General features: G+C 38.1%; 1 long non-coding RNA gene across 2 annotated transcripts in view; it reads right to left on the reverse strand.

Annotated features, from left to right (window-relative positions):
- Positions 1-3,864: 3,864 nt before the first annotated feature.
- Positions 3,865-22,366, reverse strand: part of LOC104964585 (uncharacterized) — a 29,265-nt gene continuing 10,763 nt past the window's right edge. Inside the window, exons 3-4 of one of the 2 annotated variants that reach the window (XR_800435.1) lie at positions 6,065-6,136; positions 3,897-4,169 (exon numbers count right to left, since the gene is read on the reverse strand). This is a non-coding gene — a long non-coding RNA (uncharacterized lncRNA). Of the gene's footprint in view, positions 4,170-6,064; positions 6,137-22,366 lie in introns of both variants that reach the window. The other variant, XR_800434.1, reaches the window with a different exon arrangement.

The following is a 22,366-nucleotide window of genomic DNA, read 5'->3' on the forward strand; positions in this document are numbered from 1 at the left end:
TATGTGAAGAGGTGAACAGTTTTCAAAACCCAGTGTTGCTGTATTCAATTAACTCTGGATTAAACGTGCATACAAACTGATGCTTTCTTTTAACCTGATGCTTGCTTGTGGATGTGTAGAAATTCATCACAGATGCTTCCAGGCCCGAATTATTATTCCAGTTCTGGGATGTGGGAATTAATTATCCAATGACAACACGTAACATTAAGAGTAGACTCAGTAGTTAATCAGATTGCTAAAGGTTTCACATTTTTTAGATGGTGGATATCTGATTTTGGTGTCTCTTGCATCCTAAATCTGTGGCTGACTCACAGTTAAATCTGTGAACCTCTTACCTAGGCTATTCTCATTTTCTTTAGAATAGCCTTGGATTTACATATCCTTATTTTCATTATGCTGTCCCACCTGGCTACAAAGTAAAATCCACAACCAAAGTTTCCTAAAGTTAAACAATTAAATATGATCTAAAGTGGATGAAAACCCACTCAGCCTGGTGTTGTAGCAGTGGGTGGCTTCAAATGCATTCCCTTGACGTTTTGGAGACGATGTCACCCGAGAAAAAGTGCAACCTTCATTAATAAAAGATTCCTTACTGCCCAGAGCAACTCATTTAAAGTCCTCCTTCGATTTAACAGGGACACTCTATTCACGGGGAGATAAGAGGACTACCAGGGAAACTGTGATTTAGATTCTCACATTAGGGTTGTACTACAAAATGTTTTCCAAAAAAAAGCATTACACATATTCTAACAAATTGTGTTGTCATTTTGAGTTAATGAATGTTGCATGAGTCTGTTTCTCTCAAACTTTCCTCAGAGTTGAAACCCCCCCCCAAACATATTTCTGCAGATATAATGCCGCTCTTTGTGATCAAGACCCCAGTCACACAAACACACACTAATACACTTGAAAGCCATGTTCTCTGGGTAGACATGATCCCTCCTCTAATTATTCAATAATCTAATGACACAATTGGTCATGGTGAGCAACACCACGCGCTGACACCAGATGGTGGCTTTTGCGAAGAAACCCCCCACACACCCTCTGTGCATTCTCATTTCAGTTCAAGTCACAGAGAGGCTTTCTGCTTTGAAACTTGCCAAAGACGATTTGAGGAAGGCATTTAAAAAATGCTGTGTTCATTTTGGTATCAGATACAACCACCTTAATGATTGGAGCCTACAGAATTGCAGACAACATTTATGAAAATAGTCTTATGTTGTCCATTGAGATCACCTAGTCATTTGTTTGAGATGTTGTGCTATCGATCATTATGAAGCAGCAGGTGCACTTCATGTCAACTCTCATTTTGGAGCAAAACTCGTCATCTGTAGATGTAAGGGCTGTTTTCGTAGGCCTTACAACATGCATTGACTGTTCTAGCCGCAGCTTCGGGGACGCTGAGTGATGTGATGACCTTGATCTGAGGCAGGCTCCTCAGGGTTGCTCCAGGCAGAGGGGCAAAATGTCAGGAATGGTTTGTGCAAGATGCTGTGACTGCAGGAATTTGTGCGAGTGTTGTGAGTGTGCGTGGGTGTAAGTATGTGCATGCATGTGTGTGAGAAGAAAGGTACATATCACTAACGTGCTGCTTGCTAATGTCACCTCAGGATGGCCTCTCTTCATGCTGTATATTTAGTCATTTCTAAATTTAAATTTGGCACCTTGGAATAAGTGCCAGTAAATGGTAGAAGGCTTAAACTACAGAACCCATACTTCATAGTACACACTTATTTTACATAGTATGTACTAATATGTATTGCATATCGTTTTTGCAGTTAGAGGTCCAGTAACAAAAGATACCTGGTTGTTGTACGTTTGGATAATTAATACAGTTAGGGTGGCAGAAATAACACTTACTAAGAGTAAAAGACAAAATATGCTTTTAGTCACTTGACTAAACTTTTAAATAAAGCATAAAACATGTTATCAAAACCTTGAACTATGAAACATGCTTTGATTTTGTGTTCATTCACTTACTTAAGGTTATCTGGCTGTCCTTGGATATACTGTATATTTCACTTTAAGCTATTTCCACAACAGGCTCATCACAATATGATCCATCATTCCATCAAAGGACATAAACGCAGATAAAAAATAAAAGCTAAAGCACTAAGACATGCTTGATCATCAGCATTAATTGGATAGTGAGGGAGGATAGGAAACTTTGTTGCCATAAAAATCAAAATAAATAATTGCTAGGTGAAACTCGGGGAGAATGCATTCTCTATCTGTTTGATCATAAATCCTGAAATAATGACATGCTTACCCATAAATGACTAAACAAGGGGCCATTAAGGCATGCATGACTTCTCCTGATGTCTGTGCAGCAGATGTTAATAATTTTTTCCATAATGGAGAAGGAGAGAGGGAAGGAGGAAGCTGCTCTGTTTGATCATATCAAAGAAAATGTCAAATAAGGGTCAGCAATGTAAACACATGTGAAAGTGAACCTGAAGGTACTAAGGGAAGAGAAAACATGAATCTATAAATGTTACCTGTGTTGTTTATCAAGTTAAATTAAACCATAGTGCTTTCTATAGAATGTGAGACTACAGTATACAACACAATTTTAAAGTGGTGGAATGTAACTAATTACATGTACCTCGTTTAAGTACTGTACTTGAGTACAACGTTCAGGTACTGTACTTCACGAGTATTTTCATGCTATCCTAATTTATACCCATTACTTCCAAAATGTTAGGCTTTTTTTTTTTTTTTTTTACTCCACTACATTTATTTTATATCTTTATTTACCAACTACTTTGCAGATGTACAGTAGATTAATAATACTTTTGTGCAATGAGTACTTTTACTCACATTTTCATACTTTAATTCTTTAATTCTCGATGCAGTATACTTTTACTTGAAATCCAGTATTTTTACGGTGTGGTATTAGTACTTTTAAGTTAAGAATCTGAATCTATTTTATGATGTTTTTTTTTATTCAAGTTGACAAAACATCGTGTTGACAGTCAGACGTGACAAAAGGTGCCTTAACAGCTCAAAGCAGACGTAGATCTTATCACTCCGCAGAGTGTATCTGATCATCTCCCGTGTTCTCTTCGGTTGTCTGGCTTCTCCTTGTTGTTTTCTGATCTTAATGGGAGATATTTTCACGTTCTGGTCCAATGTGACGATGCAGCTGATCAGCCCTAAATGTGAGCTCCTTATCGTAAAGAGATTGGTTTCGCCAGCAGTGAGAAGAAGATTATCAGTCTATTAGATTCATTCTGGCATATGGCACCGATCCCATTAATGCTGATCTGGATTCACCCTGCCTAGCACATATTATTTCTTAAGGCTTCAGTGTGATCTTATCATCCAGACTGTCAGATAACAGCCTATCTGCTCACAAAAATATCTGTCTCCTTTTTTGTAATCAGACTTTGTCTTTTCCATTGTCTGAATTAATCACTTTGTCATTATTTGTTTGTTTTCATTAACAAAGTGTCGTGTTTCAAATTGTATAGATTGATAGAGGAAGTAAAAACACTTTGGAAATGTAGTTTACAAGTTTTTATGTTGTTTTTTTATTCTGGGGCATCTACACTTAATACAGGAATGACTTCAAACATCATTGCTGCTATATTAATCAGTGCAATATAGTCGCCTTGAATGTTATGCTTTGTTTATATTGCTTTTCATTCTGACATTTTACGATTGCTGTTGTAATTAGAGCAGGTAGGTTATTGGAGCATGTTATGAGACTTGCTGCTTTATCACCGGATATAAATCCAGAATATTTATCCTGCATCTGTGATGAACAACAGTAGTTTTTGTTGACAAAGAAGAAATAAACTTGCTGTACTTTGTATTACTAAAACCTGCTTTTTGGGCCATGGAGGTTAGAAAACACCAACAAATTACTTTAAACTTTAACTTTATTTTGAAAAAGGAACACATGTTGAACTTTAAAATGCTGTATAAAACAGCCTAAATATCATATGACGTTTTTTTCCATCAAACGTTTCTCAGAATTTCGGCAACTGATATATAATAACCACTGAGCAGTTGCTTCGTTGATTTAAGGAAGAATTCAGCAACCTTGAAACTTCTCCTGGACTCTGTTCAAATGAGAGGCGAGAAAATTTCACACGTCTTAACGGTCCAACCAAATGCGCTTTGATTTCCTTCTGTTCAGCAGCTTTGTCTGGTCTTTTCAAACTCTGCCAAGGAAATAAAAAAAGCAAGTAAAAAGACAAAAACGACATAAAATTATTAATGACTTTGATTCATTAGCTTGGAATAATAGAGAAAAATACATTTAGCTACAGCCTTGATATTTTAAGTGCATCATTCACTCTATGGGCATTTATTTCGGTAAATGCTTTTATCAGCTTTGACTCGCACCCTTGCCTTTCACCTTTAAAAAACTAAATAACATTCAAATGGAATGATTCATAAAGAAAAAAATCCTTTAGATTTAAAGCTGTACTAAACTTGCAGTTTGAATGTATTTATATCTTCTTTACACTTTGATTTGATAAAGTAAAATACAGTCTCATTAATTGGCACCTTTTGAATTTTTTCAGTATCGAACTGAAGTGCTGTGTATCCAAAAAACATTAAAAAATCAGCTTGAACTACTTTTTGGCTAGGGGTTACAGAAAGAGGAGGCTCACCTGTCCTATGGTAAAAGTGTTTTAAAAGGTTTGCAACACAGAAACAAGTTCTTAGTTGTTACAGAACACATTATTTTCCCTAAGCAGCAGCAGTTTAAATGTTGCGCGTCTCGCTGAACTAACTGACGAAGCTAGCAGTGGCCGGCTAATGTACAAATATGGTAAGGCAGTGAATAGAAATGTGTTTGAGAGATAAATAGACAGATTATTCACCATATGACGGCGTCATCTAATTTCTATGCAGATTTGACCATATTGTCCACATTGCTGGCTCAAGCACTGACAATATATTATGTTGTATTAGAATATCAGTAGAAAAATGGCAAAACTAAACCACTTAGCTTCTCCCAAAAACTCCCTACAACATTAAAACAATCTCTTAAACAGAAACATTATTTCTAACCTTTGCAACCTTAATTATAAAAGATAATTGCAGATAATTGGCTTTGCATTCCACATAACAAATCTTCACATGTTTATTGTAAAAATGACAGATATTTATATTTCGAATGAAAGTCATTTCAAAACACACTGGAATCAGGATGCTCGAACACATTTTATACTATAAATATAACACTCTGTTTGCCCAACTCACTGCTGTAGCAAACAACATTTATTTTAAGTAACTAAGCTGTGACTCTTCAGAGTACATAAGTTCTGTAGCATCTGCAGTGACTTCAGCGACCTTGAGAACCTCCCGAGAACCTCAGGAAGTTCTTCCCTCAGAGATTTGGCTGCACTGCTGCTGGATATCAGACTGTGTATTAGACACTGATCTGTTTAATTACAGCCTGAGTCGCACACCATCTGTAAGAGCACCTCATCGCCTCTCTGCGCTATCCAAACGACTTAAAGAATCCAGAGATATTGTCCTCCAAGGACATGCCTAATTGAGTTCTGAGCATAAAGTGCACTGCAGCAGTCTTTGACTTCAGCGATTTGAGCTTGGCCTAGGAGGCAGTTTCGAGTGCTTTGTGGTGATATGAATTGATCGGAAATTGCTTACGATTGTCAATGACATGCCAAACAAGGGTTTGGAACAAAGCACGATTACAGATTTGCTTAACTCCTCGGTAGAAATTCGACTTGTGCGACAGAGTGGGCCAGCCAGAGCGAAGAAGGTAAAAATAACCCCAAACATGTAACAATATTGTTTCAGGAGGCATGAAAACAGACGTTTAGCAAATGGATTTGGAGGGAGTGGAATGAGGCGGGAGAGCTAAATCTGTCTTGTTCATTTGTGACGGACTTGGCGTGAAGCAGTGACTTGAGCTTGGATAAAGAAAAGACACTTGCAGCAGAATTCTGCCAGTCTTTGGTTCTCCGTATCCGGCACCCCCCGCCACTGCCACAACCACCACCACCGCTACTCCATCACACACACCCACACAACCCCCTTACCTTCCAACACACAGCCGAACCTGGTGCTCCGCACTCACCCATTAATCCCTGCATGTCGGATCCCAGCCAGGTAATTACCGTTTAAAAATATTTCATCCCATTCTTTCCCCCTAAAAAGAGACAAATGGAAACAAAGGGAACACAGTTCTGAACAACGACAAAGAGGTGCTTTAAATGCATTCTCTTTTCTCTGGTGGAATCGGTGGCTTTGTTTGCACACAGTACAAGGTGTCTGAAACCAAATCTGCAGCTATTTCATATTTAAATGCAGCTGTCACGCTCTAGTTTTTACACCCGGTTTGGAAAGTTGGTAATGCTGCTTCCCTCCGAGAGAAAAAAAGCTTCCTGGTGCAATAAAACCTGTTTGTTGGGTCACTTCCAGGCAACTTCCTTACTGAATAATTTTAAAATGAATGTTAGTATGAAATATTTCAGATAGCTGAAAGAAATGCAGACAACAAACTTCAGCTTTGCTGCTATGTAAATACTTTTTTATTGTATTAAGTCACATTTCAGACTCATTTGAAAACTTCACTGTGAACATCTCCATGACCTCGGCCGGTCACAACTACTGAGTCCTCATGCAAGCAATAATATGACTGTTTGTTGAAGATAAGTGGAGCTGACATGGGATAATATCATAACAGACTGTGGGAAGGTCCATTTCATATGATCTGATGAGGGTAATCAACAGCATGCGACCTGTCATGTAACACTAAATGCCTCCAATTCCGGTCTTTTTAGATCATATTTGTTCAAAGCAAATGCCACGAGAAATACATGAACACAAGGCAATTACATATATTAGTTGATATTCTTTCACAAAAGGTCAAATCAAGTCACAATGAAGACATGGAAAGAAAAACGTTGTTGTTGTTGTTTAGATATTCATATATTTAAAGACTCAGATGGCAAAAGTTTTTGTGTGAATACAATTTGAACAATTAAACAAAAAATACTAAGCCTACTTCTACTGTTAAGCCTTCCATTCTCACATAATGATGCCGTTAACATTTATTTACCGTTACATTTAGTTTCCACTCACCCTTAAGTAAGGCGCAAAGCGCTGTGGTGAAGGCAGCTAGACAACTGTGTTTTATGGTTAACTGCCCTTCTTGCTTGTGTCGCTTGAAAATACGTCGCGGAAAAGTTGAATACATTAGAAATTAAAGCACAGCACTCGGTAGCAATACTGAGCGGTGCACCGTGCCAAGGATATAGCTACCATAGGAAAAAAATGGCATAGCCAACACTGAGCGGACTTACCGCTGATCATGTTAAGGGCAGTTTAGTCCTTTTTTAAAACTATTGGTTTTTGGTTAAACGAAATAAAGACGAAAAAACATGCAGACTTGAAATGTCTTGCTGGCAACTGTTGATATTAGAGGCTGAAAGGAAAATTGTTGCTCGCTGAGTTTATTAGCTTTCACTAACATTAGCTAATTGAAATGTTGTCTTCTGCCTTTTAATAACTAGCAATAGTTACCAATGTAGTTTAGTTTACTTCAAGTTCCTCATTTGTCTTTTTAGCAAAAGAACCCCAAACATGGAGAGAGATGACTTTTCAACATCTCCCATTGACGTGTGTTACTGTTGATGCCGCTGTCACAAGGAAAATCAGATCTTGTTTTGTTTTCCTCAATAAAGAGTTTGATCAAATGTTTCAACTTTCAGTTCTGAGTTCAAACCAAATTTGCATCCATTGCCATTTTTACTTGGAGTAAGGCTTGGACATACATACAGTTTTTACTTACAGTGCCACACTGTATGTTTTAATGACACAGCTAACCACATGTTTATTCTATAATTTAGTTCATTTTGTGACATTGCCTTTAGGTGTACCAAAATGTTCCAATCGAAAGCATTACCAAATAAATGTGTATTGACATGGTATTTTCAACAGAGGTCTTTTCTGAGACCATAACATTGTATTCTCACTTTACCTTTGCTTTCCAGGTTAATGAGTTTGTATCTTCATGGTTGAATGTAATTATTTTACATTACTTTGGATAAAAGTGTAATATCAATGTAATGCAATGAACTGGAAACATGTCAAAATCCAGGACAATTGTAGATTTGTATATAAGTTTGAAAGAGCATAATTCTCTCTGTGTTGATTTATATTCCAGCTCAGTATAGCAACACAGCAACACATCTACCATTTCTCTCATTTTTCCTTTGTTTTTTATATTCACACCTGTCCGCCACACATCACAGTTCTCAAGTTAATAAAGTACAAAGAGCAAACTGCAATATGTGAACTTGATGTTTTAATAGCGTGCGAGGTGACTGTGGCTTATTCCTTATTCTTTCACACTAAATAGTAAAATGCTCATGTTGTGACATTTTATCCCTAAGAATAGAGAAAAGAGGTGGGGGGCGATGAATCAATACGCTGGCAGTGGCAGGAGATGTAGTTAATATGCGGCTGGGTGGGTGTAGTGAAGGATGGGGGGCATCAAATCCACCCTTCTGTCATCGTATGAACTTGCAAACACGACAGCATGTTAATCTGTGTTTCACTTGGCACGGCTCGTTTGTCTCTTCAGGTTCGGATGAGAGATAAATATGATCTTCTTTGTGTCATGGTGGTGGGAAAATCGCATCTACATTACATTATGAGAATCTAAGTCAAAAATACTACGATTTCGGCAAAACCACTGGATAACGGTACAATACAAATCTAATCAAAAGGGTTACCACAACAAAGATACACAGGACTGGAAACATGTCACTCTTAAATAAATAGCTAAGACTAACACTAGAGAAAGCAACCTGAACTAAGTTATAAAGTCCATTTTCAGAGAAAGACTGACTCCATTTCCAGTTTAAATGTTTGCCATGTTATCTTCACCTTAAAATGAATAGGTTAACACTTGATAAATAAGCTATTTTGCTTTTTAAGCAGAACATATTTTTACAATTAAAACCAGCTTTATTCAAAATAATAAGATGAATGTATACTAATAATTCAGAAACAATCAAACAAACTACTGATTATCCGGAGTAATATGTTGTAGAAGTATATGTAATGTATGTAAATATAAATCGTGTGGTTAAAACACAATAACAGAGTGATCCTTTTAGTTAGAAATCCTAGATGTTCAGCATATGTGTACTTTGTGCTACAGATTATATATAATTTGTATGGCTTTATTATATCAATTGTATTATGACAAAGGACAGAATATTGTTATCTGTGAATAATAATATTAATTTAAAACAATATCTTATGTAAAGGTTTCTAACAAAGACATTTTATTGTATGGTTTCAGAAACCCAAGGCTCATAATATAATACTATATAATACTTACCTCATGATATTATTACATTTTCAATAATGTAAAAAATTCAGTTAGTTAATATTTTCTGCGATATTTTCATGGTCATTTCTCTTCACAGGTGTACGCTCAAATAAAAGAAAACACCTGGATATACAGTACAGTAATTAGACAGTGACAAAAGAGACTTCTTTTAGCATATGGCAGGGTCAGATGGAGAAGGAGAAATCTTGTCATACAGCAGTGGAAATCTATTAACTTGCCTACATATGGATTTATGACAACAACTGGCATAAGAAATCATGAATAACTCACAGACGGATGTTCTTTTAAGCATCAATTGTTAATTGAAGATGCTGTCACACTCCCTACGGCTGTCAACATAGCTTTATAAGCATTCAAACTCGGCTTTATCAAATCAATGGTCTATTCAGTGCTGCCTGATTTTCCTGTAATCCATCTTTGGCGCTTTCAGCATAACAAAATACTTAAATGTACTTCCTGAGACACATCAGTCACTGTGTGAGGAAGGCATTTTTGTTAAACGAATATCATCCTGTCAAAGATGCTGGCGCTACACAGTCTTGGCTAAGGTGATTTCCCCTGACCCCAACAACACACCGTATGACGAAGACCTCTGTTGCATTTTTCATGTCTCGTCTGTAAACAGAGGCGGCGGAGTCAGCAGGAAAGGCTGGGTTGTGCTCAGGTGCTCAGGTGTGCTGACAGGTAGATCTCTACAGGCCATATGGTTCACTGGGGAAATCATGAGCCGCCTTCCTGTCACAAAATGCACATTTTCAACCACACAGAAGAAGAAGAAGAAGAAAAAGGCCTGCTGCACTCAGGGAAGGCCTGTGTTGTTGTTGAGCTTGTGAACGTGTTGAAGGGGACAATGGAGAGAACTATCTGGGGATCAGCATTCTTGTTGAACAACTTAAGCTCTCTGTACTGAACATTTTGTTGACTTGACCTTTATTTAAATTCCCTGTGTGAAACATTTTATCAGCCACACTACAATTTTCTAGCCTTTGGGTGAAGTCTAAGGAATGGACGCTGGCAATGTTTTCTATTATGATGGTCAGTCGTCAAATGCATACTTCAGAAAAGTTTTCTCTCATGGTTTTTCTTCTGTGTTGTGTAGCACACTGCCAATTAAAGGCCTTTGAATCCAAGAACATTCCGAACAGACTTTTCTTTCTAGATGAATCTATGTGATTTTGTGAGGAAGAGAGACATTCATGTAAAGTCACATGCTCAAAAGATTCTCTTTTAGTGTAATTGTGTCGTTTTCTAACGTGCTCTTCCTGTTTTTATTTCGGCTACATCTAGGTTAGCAAGTCCATCAGTCCTTTTTGTGACTTACAGACACAGTGAAAACACACAGAAAGCAATTCCCTTTTACTCTATGCACCAATCACACGATGCTGTCAACATACATTTTCTGGCAATATTCCACAAGTAGGAGTTTAAAGTTTGAAGATTTGCCTCGTCATCTCTGAGAACAAGTGACACGCCGTGATCAACATCCATCTCCATTAGAAGCTCATTTAGAAAAGAATGAGGAAAAAAGTCTGGTCCAAACACTGGCCAAATCAGAGGATAGCAGCAAAAACAGAGTGATAGCTGCGTGTTTGAACTTGGTAATTGGTTGGTTACTCAGTAGGCAATACAACAGAGGACCTACGGAGTGTGGTGTGTGTTTCCCAGCCCCACTGTGCAGCCTCATAGAGAACAAAGGCAGAGAATGAACTTCAGAGGGTTTTAATTCCTGAAGAGAGGAATATGGACATTAAATTATCAGGGGAAAACAGCAGGGTGTGAAAAAAGAGCCTTCTAAAGCTTCAGAACACAAACGTACATACAGGCTGCTTCTGACACGGAAACCTGGCCAAATTCACAGAATCCTTTATTCTGAGCTTCACACTGATACTCTCAGTGTGTGTGTGTGTGTGTGTGTGTGTGTGTGTGTGTGTGTGTGTATATCTTTTACTTTACTTTTTCTAATTAGAATTGAAAGCAATAAGCTTCTATAATGCTCATCCACACAATATTTTCTTGCATTGAAAATGTTCATATTTGTAAATATGCATATTACTTTAAATGTTTAATGTAAGCTAGACTTAAAGTACATCTGTTATAAAAAACAACAAAAGTGTAGCTCATTTATTACATCTGGGCGACAAAGCTTGTGAACATTTGGAGTTTTACATTACCAAAAATATGTGTTTTATTGCAGTTTTTGACCATAACATGTTCTCCTCAACTAAGAAAGACAGTTGTTAGCCACAGTATAAGCAGAAAGACAGCTATTTGTCACGAGTAAAGCAGTTTGTCCCTTGGTGGATTTGAGTAGCTTTTTTGTGTATAGAAATCAAACTGTTCGGATAATAAAATGAAAAAATAAAGTCTTATTCCGAATATAAAAAAAGATGTGAAATATTAAAGATATCTTTTAATGACAACTCATTAATAATGGTCTCATTTCAAACCATGGACCAACACAAAACAGATTGCGTCCTGCATTTTGTCTGTGATGACTGACAGGTATATTTTGAAATCGGTTAACAGCTTGAAGAGTCACACAGCGGCACCAACGAGGCCTTTGAGGGTCACTACAAATAGTCTGAATTTCAAAGTGAACAAAAAATAAGTACAATGGGAAATAAAAGACAAGCTAAATGAAAAGAATCACTCTTGAGAGTTACAGCTTTACACACACACACCTTATTAATCTTTAATATCTTGTCTTTCTCCCCCTTCTTTCCCCCCCCCACTCTCTACTCAGTTTATCTCTTCTGAAGCAATTATACCCAAGAGGACCGAGCACATAGGACATGCTCCCACTACCTAAAGCAATAATATATCATTACATACTAAACATATAGCAGCTACGCAAACAGCCTTTATTGCTACTCCAGGGCGAGTGCTATTTATAAGCACCAGCCACAGAGATCACCCCTGTACCTGAGCTGCATTTGTTTGTGTGGATATTATCTCAGATTTTTCTGCTTTTCTCAGAGAACTTGTGTGCTGAAATAATGCCTGTCAGTTTGTCCATTTTTGAGGTGTGATTTCAGTAGCTTCACATTGACATTAGGGGGTGCTGGAATTCTTTAGAGTTGAGTTATGAGTCGTTGATTTGAAGCAGTATTGAAAACTGACTGTTTATTTCTATGTGTATTTTTCTTATTTAAAGCATCGAGTTTTTACAAGAGTTATAATTTCAATAAAGATTCAACAACTTCAGAAAAGCTGTTCAACTAAATCTTTTTTTTCACACCAAATATAATGTGGTGATAAAAAGAATTAATTAGATACAGAATTTTGAAATGTGCAAACCATTTTCATCATTCTTAAAAATCTTGTACTGTAGATAAAGACCAAATAAGTTTGAAGGTTTATGCACAATATTTGTCAAAAATCAATTCAAAAAGATGCTACGTTTCTTTACAAAAGCTTATTCTTAACATGTGATTAGGTATCATATTTCAGGACTAGATTATCCCCAGCAGACAAACCTGTCCAGCCTTGTCTTTCATTCTGTGTCTGCCACAAACAACTGTTTTTATACATGCTGGGAAAAAAAAAAAAACTTCTACTAAGTAACTTATTCAAAGTACAACTCATGAATTATTTAAGAGAACACATTTCCCCTTGTTTATTTATATATACATATGTATAAAATATCATTTATTCTAAGAGGGTCTATAAATCAAAAGTATTCCCAGAGAATAACAGATAAGTGAGGTTATTGTGCAATGAGGCCAGCTGGTGGTAATAATTTAATGACGTTTTACAGGCGCTATAAAGACAGCAAACAGATGTGGCATTAAGGATTATAAAGTTGGTAAAACTTTTAACAAGTGCTATGTATTTCGGCGGTACAACAGCACAACCCCCAGAATAAAAGGAATTTACACATCCTTCAATTCCAAAGCTATCAATCACATGCGTGTTATTCCCCTGGGAGCGTCTTTACATGCATATTTATCAGCTCAACATGCTAATTCCCGCTGCTATACGCCCGCCAGGCACGTCTCCAGGCGTGTTTATGACTCGTAATTGTTGATATCCTTTGATATATTTCTCTCAACTAAGACATCATTTGGTTTTTGTGGTCGAAAGTCAATGAGACACAATGACCCGAGCTTTCAATTCAAATTTACAGTTCAATATCTATTATATGCTATTCAGTGCCTGCAGAGGAAGCCTCTTTCAAAGCAGAGGGGGGGATTGAGCTTCGCTGTAAAGCACTTATCAGCAGTAAAGCTAATCTCAAGGTTAGCTAATTGATTTGAAATAAAATAAGGAAAATTGAATTATTATTGCAGGGGAACAGCACTTTGCGTCATGCTTTTTAGCAGGATTTAGTTTGTCAGAGTGAAGTACCTCAGGGAGTAAAGAAAAGCGCGTTTGTTCGAAACTTCCGTAACTTGGATGTTGCTCACAGGAGTTCTGAATAGTTTCTCATCTCCTGCCAAACAACTAATTGTGAAAAAGTTTCTGCGGTATAAGAAACATGTGCCATATTGTTGCAAGATCCAAGTTCATCAGCATGCATTTACATTGCTAAAGAGCATATATGGCAGATGAAGCACTTCGGCATAAATTCAAATCGGAGGATGAGTGGGAGATCTCTCTTGCTCGTGCTCCATCTTCTCTTCCTGCCTTTTTTTTCTCTTTATCTTCCTTCCAGTCCCTCTTCCTCTCCCCTTTTCCCGCAGACACCTGCCGAGAAGCGCACACCTCCTGGGAACCAACATCTGAGAAATGCAATTTGAGCATTTCAGCGCCACAAAGAAAAGACAAACAATGCTGGAAAAACGAGGGGATAAACACGCTGCCGAGTTGATGCTGGACAAACATGTCGCGTTCCCTCCAATTCACAAATGGCCCTGCCACGTTCAGCGCTCACAGGTGTGGAAATTCAAGGACAAACTTGATTGTGCCTGTGGCCGCCGCCGCTGCTGTTGTTGTTTCGGGGTTTGTTTGCTTGTCGTGCTCATCGTTCTACTATTGTTTGACAGATTCACGTCTTGAGGAATGCGTTGCTTTAAAATGACAGGAGAGGGATGGGTGCTCTTAAAAGACGAGAACAAGGGAATTAGTTTTCATCAAATGCTGAGCTTAGAGAGAATCAGTAAGCAACGAATCAGGTCCAGAGTTGTGGAAACAGCAGCTGAGGGGACTCAAGCATTAAATGAACGCCTTTTGGCCTGAGAGATTCACAAGGACTTTCAAATGTTTTGCAAATGTATTTTCAATGATAATCTGACCATTTATCCCCTGTTCAACTTGTCCTTGCCCTAATCTTAAACAACTATAAGCGGAAAAAGACAAATAACAGCCTCTTCAGACAGTAGAAAAAAAGAAACGGTTCACGGTCAGTGTGTGATTAGAGAGTCGTTCCTTACAATATGGACATTGTCAGTGGCTCATAAAAGACAAATAAGTAGGTGTCACTGCAGAAAATGACTTTCTATGATGAACTACAGAGCCATCATCAGCAATGACACAGCGTCATTCACATCAACAACACAGGTGCATGAAAAATGGAATGGGCTGGCAGGAAAATGAATTATTAATGACACATTTAAGTATTATAACAGAAAATCAATGAGCATACCTGGTGTAATTAACATGCACAATGTTTTCCATAATCCGGCACAGTATAATTATGCCTCTCTATTCCAGAACACGTTAGCATTAGCTTTTTCTAAAGCACACAACACCTGTTTATTTGGTTTGCTTGTTCTCTGCCTTCCTTTTTTCCCCGCAATGATAAAGAGGCTGCAAAATGTTATTTAGCTTCGCTCTGGTGTTGATGTGGACCTACAGGCATTTGAAGCTGGCTGCAGACCTTAAGCTCAAAACCAAAAGGGATCAAAACTGTGTTGTTAAATTGCCTGTTTTAACAAAATTGGCTTTCTTTTCCTTCAGCACACTGTGTTCTGACCAGTAAAACAATTTATTTATGTCCTTTTGATGTTTATGCAAATGTCCCTGCACAATTTAAGTCTGAAATAGATTTCTACAAACCCTTAGTGCTTATTTTGCCAGTTAATCGCAGAATATCTGCCCCCAAACATGTACATTTTATGTATTTCATGTGCTGCTATTGATTCAGATTGAAGGGTTGGGGTGTGGGCTTATCTCTGTATACTGTAACATGTCCACTAATCACTGATTACCACCGTCTGTTTGTGCTGTGACCAGTGGCAGTGTACAAGATTTCCCATCGTTCCTGAAGGATGCTGGGGAACAGCTTGAGCGGAATCCAGCACGGGACTGGAATTTTTGGCAAGTCAAACTTTATCAGCACAAACATGCGCAAAATGAAAACAAACACAACCCAGACTGCTAATTACCATCCGCTTGGACCTCTGTCCCCTATTTTTCTCAAAGAGACACAAAATGGCCGACTGCACCGTGCACTCCCCTAAAATCAGAGGAAGCTTCTGGTGTTCACTCTGTCCAACGGACAACCCTTGTTGCCCGGATAATACAGGTTGACACACTGGTAGCCCCAGTGATTTTTCAAACCTATTATTTCACGTGCAAAGTTATAAATTACACGACTGACACCAGTCTGGTATCTTCTGGGCCATGTGGCCTGAATCAACGCCAAATCCTGTGCCACTAATTTTACTAATTGCCTGAGCCCGGCCAACACTTTTCATTGGTGTGGAGCCTACAGTGTCACAGGAAGCTAATGAGCGCTAAATAATGTATGTGAACCTCTCTAATTGCTTCATTTCTCATTTTGCTTACCAATTCTCATATCATGCTTAGGGATGCCAATTTTTTTTTGCTAACAGTGGTTAATAGTAATAACTGCACCAGTCTGTCAGAGGGCAGATCCTGGAGAAATGAGTCTTGTCACAGCACTCTATTATATTGTATAATAGGAAAAGACAGGATGGTTGTGAATGTATTTTACATATATTATTTATCAAATAATCCTCTCTTTCTATGGGAAATATTCAGACAGAATCTGAACTCCAACCATCCCTCTTCGGGTAAACATTGCATTATTTCAGATGCGCTCATTGATGCATACAGCATCATCAGGTAAGGCGGTGTATGCCAGCATGTGCCACCTGGGGCTGTGTGTGTGTGTGTGTGTGTGTGTGTGTGTGTGTGTGTGTGTGTGTGTGTGTGTGTGTGTGTGTGTGTGTGACTATACAAATTGCGTATTTATGTGTGTGTCATTCTAGCTCACACAGACATGCATATGGGTGTCTGATAGTGTGTGTGTGTTGTTTCGCTCTCTGGCTGGGTTCCCACTGCAGCACCCGTTGGCCACCTCTCCTCCCAGTCCTATCAACAGGGAAGCTGTAATTTAGCAGCAAATTTGATCATCCAAATAGCTGAATATTTAATGGTATTAAATCGCAGGGTAAAAAAAGAATAACTGTATTATTTATTTACTCCCTATAGTGTAACCTCTATTCAGGCAACGCCAGGTGGTCCTGTAAATATACTCTATCTGACACACGTGCTGAATTATTGACCGATAATTTATCCTAATTCATGTCACTGAAATACAGTAATGCTCTCCAGGACTTCATTTCCTCCTCCTGCCTGTGACCCAGGCAGAGACTACTGCATGTCAAGGTGGTGACAATATCAATGCAACCAGAAAAAAAACAAATGGCTCAATTTAATCATATGAACTGTATATAAAGGCTGCAGTCGAGACAAAAACCAAGGCAAAGGAGTTTGAATCAAAAGGTTCAAAAAACAATTGACGATACAGGAGGAATACTATAAACTGAACATATTACAGTGAGAAAAGATGTATGTGCACTATACAAAAGACATTATCCAGATAGGTCCAAATCAAGTAATGCAGAGGGCGAGCAGCCCATTTTCAGTATCCGCTGCCCAGTACGCAGGTTCGACTCCAGCTTGCAGATCTATTAGGCATTATCCTCCCCTCTGTCTCCCCCTTTCAACACTGCATCTATCAATAGTCACACTCTAGCCCCCAGAAAAACTAGTGAGTCACAAGTCAAACATGGTTCTTAAAGACCAGATCGGCCATAACGAGGACAACAGAGCCGTTTTTTTTAAATGACAAGATGTTTATATCTACCCAAAACAACTTCAAAACCACCTGCAGCTGCATCCTTCCACTTTCTGTGACCGATTTAAACATGAGGTGGGGAGCTTGAAGTGAAATGCAGGTGGCACGTTGGTGTGATGGTGCTTTTAGGGTTTCAAATGTGCTTTTTGCACACACAATCTATTTAATACTGTTAAAAATTCCTTCTAATTAAGGATTATTAATTCAGTCTAACTGGCTCTTTGATACATGCGTCTTCTTTGATTCAAATGTAAGGTTTTCACTGCTCATTTGTCTCTTGTAAAGGACTCTGCCTCGGCTTAGATGCCTTGTTTCGGTAAAGTGCTGGATAAATAAAGATTAATTAATTGATTGATTGATGAAAGGGATCTGGTGGCACATTAGAACAACAAAAGTCTGCATCAGGCTTTTGTTAAGGGATAATGAAAAATAGTGGTATGGTGAAAGAACTATCTAAAAATACAAAATGCTGTTATTATCCACTAATGACAACACTGTACAGTAGTCATAGTGTCTAATGCAACACCCAAACCGAATGTCACTGGCAGGGAACACAACACCGCATCCCTTAATAGGATTGTGCCTGTATAGCAATTTGTCAAGCCAAAATATCCAGTATTTATGAGATAAATATAGCACATTGGAACAAGTAAGAGGGAGAGAAATCACAAAATAGTAAATAGGATTAACTGAAGCATAAACTAAATGCTCCTTGATGTGTCATCGATAAAAGGATTTTTGATTATTCGTCACCATAAAATGCGTGGCAAGATTGTCATGGCGTCATTGTATTACTGTATCCCTTTTATCTGTCTGTCAATCTAGCCGCATTAGAATCTGGGCGCTGTTTTTCTCCCCCGCCTTGTTTTTATTTAAAAATGGATTTAACACACAGTCTGCATTTAGAGTGCAAAAAAACAGATTACCTCATTGCCTCGGGTCCTTCATGTTGTTAATAAATGGTGAACTTCCACAAATATGCCCTCGCCAAATACACAAATGTGGTGTTTGATTATTCCCCTTGCAATCAATACGTTGGATTTGACACTTTTGCCCATTAGTCACCATGAAACATGTTATTCACAAACAATGACAGAAACTCAGCAGACACAACGACTCTAATGAGAAATAAGTCATATTAGTGTTCATTATTAGTTCACAGAGTGATTTGGCTCACTCTCTGTACCTCACTGAAGGCCCATTCTCATCAGTAGATAACAATAGGATTTCATTAGGAATTATAAAGCAAAACTACTCAAAAGAGTATCCTGATTCCTGACACAAAAAATCCCAGCTGAAGAGAGCACTTAAAAGCATTATTAAAAGACACATATTTGTTTGCGGTCCAAAACAGACCAAAGCAGTCTTTGAAAGAGTAAAACAAACAATAATAATGCTTATGCTGCTTTGTGTTGGCTGGATCTGTAAATACTTAACTGATTGCCAACACGTTCATGGCAACGACTAAAAAGTTAGTAATTTGTTGTTGTTGTTGTTCATGCATTGGAAGATTATTTCAGACTACACTTAAACAACTCTGCACTTTTTTAAATTGAGGGCCGCCAACAGAAAGTAATACCTTCAAATAAAAAAAGTGGATAACTAGAGTTGCGAGATATCTCAAAAACAATCACACAGCCAAACTTTACACACAACTGTCCAGTGTGTGCTTGCTAGGCAACAGTTAATGTCACATAGCAATAAGCTTTCTGTTCAATATGGAAACACCTTCAAACTGCAGGGTGTAACAGCTCCTCTCCGCGAGAGGCTTCTTTTAATAAAATGGAAAAAAGAACTGTTGCTAAAGAAACAGGGCTTGTTATCTGTGTTTATCAAAACCTTTTGGAAATCTGTCTACTTGAGTTTGTAGTTGGTCCCTGTACTACAAGGTAAATAAATAATGAAGTTGTTCATGATCCAACAGTTTTTTAAAATATTGAATAATTCGGACACAATCTGTGTATAACAAGACAAGCCTGCAGTCAATAGCAACAGAAAGATGAAAAGCTTCTGCATTTGACATTGAAAAGAAGTGCATTTAAAACAACAATTTGATCTAAGCTTTACAAGCTAAATAAATGTTTTGAATAATTCAACTAAAGCAAACATTTCTTGTTAATTTCGGGCTAATTATAGGCATGCTAGTGGAGAGAGTTTGTAATTTGAGCCCTTGGGCTCCGCTAGTCACAACGACGCCTTGAAGCTTCAGTGACTGCCACAAATAATGTGAGCTCCAAAGTCTGTTTATGGTGTGCACTTACTTAATACAAATTAGCCTTGCAATCAGGCGAGTTCAAAGGGAATTCTGTCTGGCGCTGGATTAGGCGGTCAACATCACACTACAATGGTTCTGGGTTGTTGTTGTTGCAAAAGAGCACCAGCACAAATCACACTGGTCAAATTACAGCCTGTGTTATGTTATTTAGATGATAGCAATGGGCAAATGAGGGGATCATGAACAAATCTATGCTGCTTTAGCTCCACGGGTGAGACCCAGGCAGTATTCATGCATGGCTCCAAACTGTGAGCTAAAAGAGCACAAATAACTGTCTGAAAAGGGTATTCAACGAGCCAACATCAAGGCCCTCATAGGCAGTGAAGGCAACATTATCAAGAGGATGCAGGTGAGTACGAGTGGATACAAGCATGGGATATTTGGATAGAAGACACCGTGTTCTGCATTCATCTCTATACATTTGATGGGAAGTGACTCAGACCTAGCATGACGCTGCTGATCATTGAGGATGCTGTGTATCTTTTTAATAAGCAACACATTTATGCGTGGAACAAATTCACCCTCCAGCAAAACCTGGACTGGTGAAATTACAATATGTCGTTTTAAAGAAAACACTAATTCCTCTGCAAACAGAAACCCATTTTAAGAGACTCAGTCTACACAGTTTCTCACCATAAAGGGCCTGATGTTCTCGCTGTTCAGTACAGCTATTGAGACATTTATAAGGCTACAGCTTACTGGTTTTTGTATTTGGAGAGACTGGAATATCTATTTCAATAAAAGCAGCTGCAATCAATATTTTTATGATAACATTGTATCAAATGACGATGTGATAGGGTTTGCTCATTGTGATAATCCTTCAGAGGATTATTATCCGCATCTGCAGCTCCCCTCGGCTTTAAAGAGCTCAGTGAGTTTCAACTCATTGTTAATCTGTCCGGCCTGCACCTTCACAGTGTTTCAGTTCACTCTCACGGCTCTCATAGGGATGTTATTGCCCGCAGCAGTGATTGTCTTTCGGCAAAAAAGCTCTGAAACCAACTGTAAACGATGTACCTGCTCGTCTACCAAACAGCAGACAGACACAATTAAAGACGAGATGGTAAACATGGCGTAGCATTTGGCTGATTCAATCAGATTTAAAGCGAGCATTACCTCCTGGATTGAACATCGTTATCAGATATACATATATTGCGACAACCAATATGATCTTAATTTGTATAAATACCGGTTTGATATGTCACATGAATTTAATAATGTCCACAAAAGATACACAGTTCAATCTTTAACTACAGTTAGATTTCCATTGCTGAAGATTTTCGTGATAAATCAACCTCACAACAGGAAAACAACCACTGATTTTAGTGACATGTGATATAAGGTTCATTTACCTGTAAAGACTGAGTTTGTGTGCGAATGGGCGCAATAGAAAAATCTAACCCCTGTAAAACACGAAATACAACCTTTTATTAAACAACCAAACACATTTCATTATATATCCTTTATTTTAACCAGGTAAAAGACTCATTGAGATTAAAATCTCTTTTCCAAGAGTGACCTGGCCAAGAAGGGCAGCATGAACGAAGTTACAATAGATAAAACACACACAAGACAGGCAGACAAATACAGCTGTAAACAAACACAAATACAATGGCACATTAGCCAGTCAATATGCGAAATAAAACTATTAACTATTGGCAACATTTAAAACGATTTCAACCTATTGGAGGAATTTGAAAGTAATCATCCAATAAAACTATGGTAACGAATGGGCAGAGAAAGAGCAGAAACATGTCCATAAAAACTAAAGCCACACACAAACTGAACAACAAACAGGGACCTAATGAAAATCCTACAGTCACAAAGATGATATCCCTCCTGGCAACCTATATAAAAGCCTCGGGGTGCTGATAAACTAAAACAGTGTAGATGGGCAACACTCCCAGCAGTTATCAACAAAATTGAAAAAATCATATCAAATGTTTCCTGGCAACAAGAAGTCCCTCAGTGTTCGAAGCAACAGTTTTGACGCAAATCCAAGGACGCCGTTGCTCATCATATCAACCAAAATGTACTGTTTCTGTTTAACCGTGCTGCTTGACTTTTCTTTGAAGTGGTTCAAGAATAACTCAACTTCAGTACCTACATTTAACTCAGACAGGTCCAGCCGTTTCTCTTTGAGCATCTGCACTGAGTGTGTGACAGCTGTTTGTCTGATTGGACATTCCAAGTGTTTTATTTACAGTTTGCATGCCATGTTGCAAAACTGATTTTGACACGTTTCCTTGTTGATACATTTCTACTTAACTGGACATATTGTTTATTTGCCTTTCAATTTCAAAGAGAGAAAGAGAGAGTAAGGTAGAGACATGAATATTAAGTCAGGCACATAGACCAACAATGCCCATTTAAAACAGATATGCGAGATCCTAACAATTCTTTGTGTGCCATCGAATAGATACATAGATAGATTAGATGGAAAACTAGCAGTTCCACAGACTTGAAAGTGCAGAAGCAGATGATGCATAATCTATCTTCAGCTATGACACATTTACTGCAAATGGTGATGCAATCAGCTCTTGTGGGTTAAAGCTAAAGATAAACCAGGTCAACTGAATATTCCTTGTGGCTTGTGGCAGGGCTTTGACTTATACATTATATAGTAACATAGTGTGTCCTGTCTGCAGTCTGCCGAGTTTCTTTGTCCCCCAAGAGTTGCTCCCAAGTCGCC

Source organism: Notothenia coriiceps, unplaced genomic scaffold (assembly GCF_000735185.1).
Source record: "Notothenia coriiceps isolate Sejong01 unplaced genomic scaffold, NC01 NC01_scaffold00037244, whole genome shotgun sequence".
Classification (NCBI taxonomy): domain Eukaryota; kingdom Metazoa; phylum Chordata; class Actinopteri; order Perciformes; family Nototheniidae; genus Notothenia; species Notothenia coriiceps.